The sequence below is a fragment of the Hipposideros armiger genome, unplaced genomic scaffold, assembly GCF_001890085.2.
Source record: "Hipposideros armiger isolate ML-2016 unplaced genomic scaffold, ASM189008v1 scaffold_369, whole genome shotgun sequence".
NCBI classification, from domain to species: Eukaryota; Metazoa; Chordata; class Mammalia; order Chiroptera; family Hipposideridae; genus Hipposideros; species Hipposideros armiger.
Genome location: NW_017731719.1, coordinates 1567539 through 1577292, shown reverse-complemented (window position 1 = coordinate 1577292; position 9754 = coordinate 1567539). Strand labels below are relative to the sequence as shown.

Sequence of the window (9754 nt, the reverse complement as noted above, 5' to 3'; positions counted from 1 at the left end):
GGGACTGTGTGTAATCCATCCCTGGATCGTGATTGTCCCTCCCTGTATAAATTGCTCATTTTTGTTTTAAACATTGTGGCAATCAAACATTCCCCAAGGGATGTGGAGATTCTGTTTGCATCAGCAGGATCACTTCATTCCAGGGACACCAAGTCTTTGGTCGCTTGGCATGCGGGTCTTAAGTAGGGTTTCACTTGACGGAGCATGTGGACAGTTTGTAGGGGATCACGAAGGAACAGTGACCCCAGGTGTGGGGGAACCAGAAACCAAACTGGGCTTCCCCATCCCCCTTTCTGGACACCACACGTTCCCGGAAAAGAGGGTTCCATTGTTATTTCTTAGCTATGCCCAACTACATGCATGGCATTGTGATAACTGGACACCTACTGGGAGATTCAGAAGCCAAGCTTGGCCTAAGGGGCGTGTGAGAAGTGACAGGAAGGTCTGAGGCATCACTGGGTTCCCCTTGTCTCTCCTACCTAGGTCTTTTCTGGACAATTGTTGCCTTCTGGATTCTGAATGCTGGGGCACAGCACTAGCCAAAAGTCTAATCACCTACTCAATTTGCACAGTGTTGGGCACGCTGTCCCATGAACTACCTCCCTCTCTCTGGGTAGATGTTTCTGCCCTCATCTGCTTCAGCAACCACTTATGAGTGACTCTCTAAAGATTATAAAGTAGTAACCAACAGAGGAGTGATCTCTATGAGTAGCTCTGAGGAAGTCAAAGTGAAAAAGATAAGTTGTTTTTCTTTCTGTATGAACTCTAAGGCAGTTCGTTAATGTGAAATGGGTGAGTACAACTTGGGAGCAGGGGTACAATTAGAGTCAAATGTCAGATCTGCTACTTACTTTGTGACCTTGGACAAGTTGCAAAATCTTTCGAAGCCCAGCTTCCTTACCTGAAAAGTGGGGAAAAAAATAATACATACATCACAGGGATGTTCTGAGGAATAATTGATAAAGAATGTAAAGTGCTTGACTCAGTAAACATGAGCTATTATTATAGTTAAGTTTGTGACGCAGACTATGATCCAGTTATCTTCCCTCATTTTTCAGATGAACAAACTTGAGGCTCAGAGATGTGAATGTTACATTCTGATTGCCACACAGCTATAGAAAATGAGTCAGGATGAGCTCTTTGGGCTCCTGAAACTTGGTTCAATGCCTTTCTGCATTGTACGTGGAGTCAAATTTGCAACATGCCTCCCTCAAACCTTGAAAAAAAAAATCAAGTGAAAAAAATGATGTGTATTTTAAAAGATATTTCTGGCATAATCTTGTTTAATTTGCCTCCTACAACTTTGAATGGTATGTTCTATAACACCAGATTATGTGCAAGTATGTGTTTAATAAATAATTGTTGACTATCTGAAGAATGCTAATGTTTGAGTTGACGGTTGGATAAAAGTTAACATAAAAGACAATGTATTGTTTGCCCCCCAACAGCCACAGTTAAGGATAGCCACTCTCAAAAGTTCACGTTTATTTTTACCTTAAATGTTTTGCTGTTCCAAAATCAACGTGTTTTTTTAAAAGTCAGTATAGTGAAAGTCAAACTGTACCAACTTGTTTGAACTATAAGATTAATCTAGAAGGTCTATCTGCCGATAAGATTGTAGGATTAAAGGTCACCAAGAAGGCAGATCATGTGTATCAGTTGGATACCATATTGTTTACCACATGGGATAAAATCCCCTCTGCTCCCACTCTTAAGCACAGCTTCCTACCAATTACTTAGGTCCAAAGTTTACTTCCGATTCCAGCCTTAACAGACAAGTACTGAGCCCATCAAGTTTTATTGCAGTCAATACATCTCCCATCCAGAAGCAACTGGTCACAGCCATTTCCAACACAAAGCTGCTTGGGCCACCCTTTCTTCTTTTTATAGTCTGTTTCCAGACACTCAGTGACCCATAAAGTTAACTTGTAACCAAGCCGCAGCCATGACCAGAGCTGTTGTTCTTGTGTCCACCCGTAAAGTGCCCTGGATTCCCAGCAAGGCCTGTTACCTTTTCCCAGGACATGCACACTTGAAGGCAATGAATCATGCTGTTGTCCCTTGTGGGGTCATGCCTTCTTGTCTAACCCCAGGTCCTGGGTCCTTAATCCAAACTGTAATCTTTAAATATTCTTCAAACTCTGGGATTTTCTGGTTTGCCCTCACAAACACCATCCTGTGTTTAATGCCTAGCAGAATCCTTATTAATGGAGATGTGGCTTCTGCTGGGTGAGTTGGGGGTTAAGGCACACCCTGTGCTCACACCACCTGTGCAAACAAAACAATGATTCAGTTGATATTTCTAGCTTGATGTCCTGGTGGTGTCATTTACAACCTAATTTGTCTTCTTCTCCTCCCCTTCCTCTCTAAATAGGGTGAGTATACATATTAAAGAAAGTGTGATGGAGTGACTTGGCCTGTAAGGCAGGGTGAAATCTGAGAGTTATTTAATTTAAAGAAACTCATCCTGGCATGGGGTCCAGAAATTATCCCATGCCTATGATTAGGAAGCCACCCAGCCTTCTAGTTTTATAGATTTGGATAGGTTAGTAAAGTTCCTTGACTTGTTCAAAGTTGTGGAGATAGTTAAGAGCAGAGAGCCAGGGTTAAAACGCATGCCTTCTCACTCCCAGTCTGATGTTTTTCTCATTACACAATACTATGCTCCGTCAAAACCTAATTTCACTTTGTGGCAGAAAGATTGGCTTCCCAAATAGAGAGAGAGTAATGAAATGTGTTTTGGCTTCAGTAAAGCTAGTGTCTATCTCCCAAAACATATTCATAAACGAAGGAAGAAAACAAGGGTTAAATTTCATCATAGAAATATACAATGTTAGCAAATTTTGATTTTTAGAATTTTAGAACTGGAAAGTTCTAATCATCTAGCAGTGGCTTTCACCCTGTGTGCAGTGGAACACCTAGGGTTTCACAAAGGTGCCTCACGGGCTTTTTAGAGACAGGGGAAGAGAGCATGTATGTAGGACTCAGAGCCTCTCCTTTAGGGCTATGAGGACAAGTGTGTCTTCATTCGTTTTATATGCTGGGGTTTTATATTAGATTTTATTTTAAAAGACAAATTCATTTCCAAAAAGAGTTTGCAAACCTTAAATCTCGTTTAAACCCCTCAATTTACAGATGAGAAAACCATGCCCTTGAATCTAACTCTGTGGGGTTGCAAACAAGGACTACCCGATAAGGGAACCAAGATTCAAATCTTATATGAGATCTGCAGAAAGTTAGGGGTTTCATCAAGTGGCAGAGCCAGGGCTGGAACCAGGTATATGTTTCTTCCCAGCCTGTGACTTTTCCCATCTCATCACATTATTTAATATTAAACATGTGGGTAGCTTTATTGCTCCATGATCAAAAAAGTCCTCAAAAGAGTGAAGAACCAAAAGGGAGAAGTTTGAGGGAGCAGAATAAGAGAGAGCAACAATCAACTAACGTGGGGTAGGTGAATTACTCCTGGAATATGGAAATAGGTTGATCCATTCTCACTTCCTTTCCTCATGAGTTCATTTCATCTTTGCAAATTCCTTGAAGCAAAGCCTTATGTCCCATACCTAAACAAAGGTCTGTCACCTAGTTAGAGTTCAATAAATATTTGTTGAATCCTCATGCCATTTTCAAAACCCTTTGTTTGTCAAGAACCCGAGTATATGTTTAAAAATCCAATACTATGTCAAATTTGCATAAACATAACTATCAACTATAGATTCATCTTCACACATAGTAAGTGCACAAGGCCTGTTCACTGAATGAATCAAAAAACTCAGCTGGCAGTGTTGGAGTAAAAGAAGAAAATAGGACACAGAGTGGATCACCTACTCAAAGTCGCCCTGGCAAATCCGCATGGTACCTGGGCACCAGGTAGAGCTCCCAGTGGCAGCTGGCACCACTAACCTCTGTTCCTGATGGAGGGAAATGCACATTATGCCCATAAGCTGCTGGGCAGATGTTCAATTGCCCTCTAGCCCTGAATGAGCTTAAACAGAAACAAATAAAACCTGGGATCAGAAAGTTTTTATTATCACGTAGCCAGGGTGGTTCGCATTTGTAGGATTATCAAAGAGTACTGTGCAATATCTTTCCCTATGGAACTTTCAAAACAGGATGGCTAGATCCTGCAGGTTGAGATATTTTTGTCTCACCTTACAACAGTATCACAGTTTATAGTCTGTCAAAGTGCCTTGAGGCAGGACAACGTTATTAGATAGATGCCCTTCTGAGGCTGTCTGCTCCCTGGATTCAGTTCAGAGGAAGAAAACACAAGGTCACCCCCAAACAACAAAAGAAGTAAAAGAGCTTCCAAGAGAACATCATAAGGTAATGAGAGAGAGAGAGAGAGAGAGAGAGAGAGAGAGAGAGAGAGAGAGAAAGGGCAACAACAATTGCCAGCTTCCGTGTGGTGAATCAGCGTTGCCAAGGCAACCCCATCCTCATCTGCCTAAGGTGCTAGGAGGGGGGAGGAGGTGAGGGGGAGGGAGAGATCCCTTATTAACGGGATGAAGTGTGTGCCTGACCATGAAGCCAGAAGCGTGAGAATCTGATGGAAACCAGGCTTGTCTCCGTTGGCCCTGGTTTTGCCCATATCCTGGGACGCACTTCTGGTGAACGGCTGTGGTCTTTTCTGCGTCCAGGGGTGGGCTGGTTTATGTCAACAGGGTGGGGTTACCGCGCAAGTTACTAGATGGACGTTTGGATGTGGCTTTTCCACTTAACAATTATTAAGACAACTACTAGGCTGCCTTTCTCTTTGGACCCAATTCCCGACTGGCCTCTTGTTTGGGCCTCTTGGGGCCAAGGCTTGCTTGGTTCTGTGAGGCGCTAAGGATGGTGACCATCTTCGCTAACTGCTTGGTACAGGCTGGGCGAGGTTGCCCACACAAACCGGCCACTGCCAGGAACTTAACTGTTCTCTTTGTTTTAACCCCCTTATTGGATACAAGAGGCAGTTTCAGTCCCAAGTCTTTGGCCCAGCAACAAGTGACTGAAACGGGGGTAGCCGGCCCCCGCCTCCGGGCGGGCTCCCTGCCTGCTCTCCCTCCGCTCCCTACCCTGCCGCCGCCCCTTGCCCCCGGGATCACTGCTTTGGAACGTGCGAGCGAGAAAGTCCTATTTTCGATCTCTTGCTCGCCCCTCCGCGGCAAGGGGCTCCAGGACCCGAGGCACTGCGATCGGTGGCACCCCTTCCCGGCCCTCCTCAACCCCCGCGCACAGATGCCTCCACTGCCGGCCGACCTCTCCGGCGGGCGGTGCACACGCACCACCTGACTCGCACTCCCATTGGCTGTGGCCTGTTGCTAACCCACGTGATCGGCGCTGGCGCGCCCCGCCTCCGGACCCCGCCCCCGCGGGCTGCCGCTCTGCAGCGAGTTCCTGCAGGACCCCGGGTTCTCCGCCGCCCGCCCCGCTGCCTGAGCTCTCCGAGCGGTGCCGCGGCCACAGACGCCCACAAGGTGGCAGTGCCGCGCTGTTTGTGCCCAAGCTGGGGTTCGCGCCAGCCGCTCTGGGCGGTCGATGCTAGCGCAGCCCTCCTGCAAAAGTTTTAATGAATGCAAACACACCGGGACCTCGGGCTCTCCCAGGCCGCTGGTACGCAGCACTCCGATTTCGGGGTTCCTCTGAACGATCGGCACTTCACGGCCCCGATGGCGTCTCTCCTAGTCCTCAACTCAGAATCAGGATTTTGGGGCCTGTAATTGAAGCAGGTCTGTTGAGGTTTTCAGGAGTAATTTTGTTTGTTTTGCTTCAGGGACCTTACACTGAGAACTGACCCTTAAAGAGACATACAAACAATCCGACAATTATTCTTTGTGTCTTTTCTTGAGAGCCTCCCTCAACCAGAGAAGCAATCCACAGCTTCTCTTTTCATAGTGCAAGATCTAAACCACTATCTTCCCTGCACCGCAGTCCTGAGATCCTGACTGGCCTTACGGAGAGGAGAACACCGGGAGCCTCCGGCTCTGCAGCTGACCCAGGATGCCCTTAATTCCAGGCGCACGGAGAGATAAGCTCCTCTGACCTCACTTGACCCCACTGCAGGCGCCAGGCGTCCCCATTTAGTGTGTGAGGCATGGCAGGGGCGACTTTTCTCTCGGCTCACTGGAATGTTTTTTTTTTTTTCCTTTACTTTTCTTCTTGGCTTGGTGGTTGGTCTTATGTCCCCTACTGCTGTCTAACCCCTACACACGCACGCACATGTTTGCTACTCTCCTTTTCTACTTTAAACAAAATGTTCGGAGGGCTCTCTGGGCCTACCTGACCCTGGGAAAGAGAGAGGTCAGGGAAGGTGAGGACAAGACCATAACTGAGGCTGTGCTTATCTACATGTAGAAAAGGAAAGAGAAACACTCCTTACTTCCTATTATCTACACCATGAAGCCCAAATTCCATTCCCTGGGGGTCAGACCCTTTCTGTTCCGCCCCCTAAGCAGCCCTCTAGGGAATTTCCCACAATGCTCTTTGTCTCCTCCAAACTAGCATTCATCCACTGGTGACGGATGCTAAAGGGGAACTCCATGTTCACATGTGCGGGAGTTTCTGCTGAGACTCAGGGAACAGTAGGTGCCAAATAATTGCTGCCCACATTGTCAAGTGAGGTGTAGACCATCTCTGGGGGATTACTGGAGGTACAGCACAATTTCTCACCTCAAGGCTGTATGATAGGAAGCTAAGAACCCAGTAGAGGCCAGCAGTGAACAATTTTTTTAAAGAAAGGTGTCCACATGATGTGCTTTTCCACCTACTTTGAGATAAGTGAGGAAGGCTCCAGAGAACTACCTTGCATCCCCTGGAATTTGGAGGTCACGGTACAGATGACGCCTGAGAGCAGAAGGAGAACAATTTGCAGGGGCAGGAGAAGGATGTATCTGGAACAACCTTTACTTCCAAGATTTGGCAAGGTAAACATGTACTAACTAGTTTTCCTGTTGGCACAGTAGACTCATTTCCCATGACAGGGGCCAAGCAAGGTGAGCAGCACAAATAAGGACCCGTGGGGGGAGAGCAAGTGGCCAGGCAGCACAGGCTGCCTGCGGAAGGGGACCTCTAATGGTGGGGAAGAGGGTTTGGAAGAAAACCACAGAAGTACCCCGTAAGAGAAAGAGCCAGCATTTGTACATTTGTCACCAACCTCTAAATACAATTGCGCCCTCTTTGAAGAGCTTTGTTCATTGGACTCTGGGAGACCTGAACTACCCAGCCAGTGACCGGAGAAGATGACAGGATCCAAGGAGAAGGAACCAACACTGATCATGTCTGTCTCCCAACCACAAGTTTCCAAACCTAAGCCAGCCTCCAGTTGTCGATGGAAGGAGAGAAGCACTGATGAATGAGATGGTCAAGTTTTTAATTTTGATTGGAATAAGCTTTTTAATATCTGAAGAATGAGGTAATTCATGAATCCCTGAGGTTGGCCAAGAAAGCTGATTTCATTCAGAGGTGGGAATTAAGAACACTGACAGCAGCAAACAGTCACATCATACTTAGTGTTTTATGTGTATTAACTCATTTAAATCAGCACAACAGCCTTGAGAGATAAATAGTCTTATTATTCCCATTTCATAGACGAGAAGGCTGAGGCCCAGTGAGGTCAAGTAAATAGTGCAAGGTCCACAGCTAGTACATGGCAAAATCAGGATTGAAGTCCAGACTTTAGTCTAGGTGTGGAATTAAAGTGCTTTTCCATCTGTGAATCTTTATTCCAATTCTTAACCACACTTTACCCAACTTGCAGGCCCAACTCTAACTGTTGCTGTCTAGAAATTTCTTTGACTGTGACAGCTGAAGGAGCCTCCCCTGCTCTGTTTTCAGGGGTGCAGTCCTGGCTGCAGACTGGCCATTGTGCTCAACAGTGGAGGCATCTTCCGAGGAATCAGCTTCAGAACCTGTGGCACGTCTGTTAAATACCTTCAGTGCTGGCAACTGATCTTTTGAAGGTGGACATGATGTTTGTAACTATCCAGAAGTTATTTGGAGTCCACAGAAAAAGCCAGAGATCAGGGTAAGTGAAATGATTTTGGGTTAATGGAATTAGGGTATGCTGTAACTGAATGAGACTGGTTTTCTTTCGTGGTTTAAAAACTAGATCTACGTATAATTCCAAAGGAGAAAATTCCTCCAAGAGGTGAGTCATGGCAGCTTTACTAGAAAGCATGTATTCCAAGGAATCTAGGCAGGGTAAAAGTCATTTGGAAGTGTACACTTTTTTAAAAAAAATATTTAGGTATTTTCTAACCATGCTCATCACTTTATATTCAACTTTCATTATATTCTCTCTGTACAACCAGATTATGAAATGTGAGGAAAGAGACGGCTGTATCTTTTACTTCTTTGTATTCCCTTTCATACCAAGAATGTAACTTGGTGACTTGCACACAGTAAGTATTAAATGGGTATGTTAAACTGACAAAGAGCCTTGTATGTGGGGAAACTTTCTATTTGTGTAGAATTAAGAGGGGGAGTCGTGCCGTGCAGATGAGCTGGGGTGCAAAGCTGAAGAAAAGGCACAAGGGTAGAATAACATGAGAAACACTTGGCCTACTTGAAAAAAAGGGTCTCAGGGGGCAGAGTTTATCTGGTGTTATCACGGGAGATATAATTAGAAGGGGATGTTTTATGGGCAGAGTAGATCTTTATCTTCTAGGCCAGTGGTTTCTAATTTTTTTAATCATTAGAGATTTTTCTCTGCTCCCTCCCTAAAAAGGCTCCCTAAACAGAAACACAATATATAGAACAGATAAATGTAAAAGGTCTCTGGCTAAAGTCATGGGGGAGGGGGCCTGGGACTGGTTCCTTCAACGTGGTTCCTCATACACACATCCTAGGCACCACTTAGGTTCTTTCAAAGCAATATGAACCACGAGTGTAAACACTGGGGAGCCCTCAAGTATTGTGTTCCTTTTGTATCTCTATAGAAGTGTAATCCCCAGCTTCCTGAAAGTTCCAGATCTGCTCCTCACAACTGCAAACCTCTCCCCTTTCCCCAGAGTGCTTTGGGACCACTGTCCTGGGGGTATACCCTGCCTAACAGTCATTCCTTTTTCTTCCTTGCTAATGGAACCCAACTTGAATCTGGGCAGCCATGCACTCAATGACAATGATGAATAATCTTTGGTCTAAGGCAGAGATTGGCCAAATCCAGCTGCCGACTCTTTCGGTAAATAAAATTTTATTGGAACACAGACACTCATTTGTTTACCTCTTGTTTATGGCTGCTTTCGTGCTGCAACAGCAGACTTGAGTAGTTGTGGCAGAGACCTGATGGCTCGTAAAGGCTAATTTATTATATTTACTATCTGGCCCTTTACAGAAAAAGTTTGCAGGTAACCATGGCAATCCTGTTCTCCTTTGCCAGGATTAGGGGTAGACATAATCACTTTTGGCCAAGAAAATGTAAGGTAAAGTTTTCTGGAAGCATCTGAAAAAGACTTTTTTTTTCTGATAAAATTGAGGAACATGAGGAGAAAGTTCTTTTTGTCGTCTTCCCTTCCCTTCTAGCACATGAGGATAAGATGTCTGGAGCGGTGGTAGCCATATTGTAATCATGAGAAATAATAGATGAGCTGATTCCTTGATGGTGTCACTAAGCCACCAAACCTACCTCAGGACCATCTATGTTCAGACTTCTTGCTGAGCAAACAATAAAAACCCTTATGGTTTCGGCCAGTCTTCACTGGGTTTTTGTTACTTGCCACTATATGTAGAATAATTTAGGGTATTTTGTTTACAGCCTAACAGCAACAGGCAGAGT

At 45.2% G+C, this 9754-nt stretch overlaps 1 long non-coding RNA gene across 1 annotated transcript; it reads left to right on the top strand.

Moving 5' to 3' along the window:
- Positions 1 to 4175: 4175 nt before the first annotated feature.
- On the top strand, positions 4176 to 9073 carry LOC109393180 (uncharacterized). Its single transcript, XR_002126202.1, has 3 exons — positions 4176 to 4326; positions 7816 to 8005; positions 8292 to 9073. It is a non-coding gene; the product is annotated as an uncharacterized LOC109393180 (long non-coding RNA).
- The last annotated feature ends 681 nt before the right edge of the window (positions 9074 to 9754 follow it).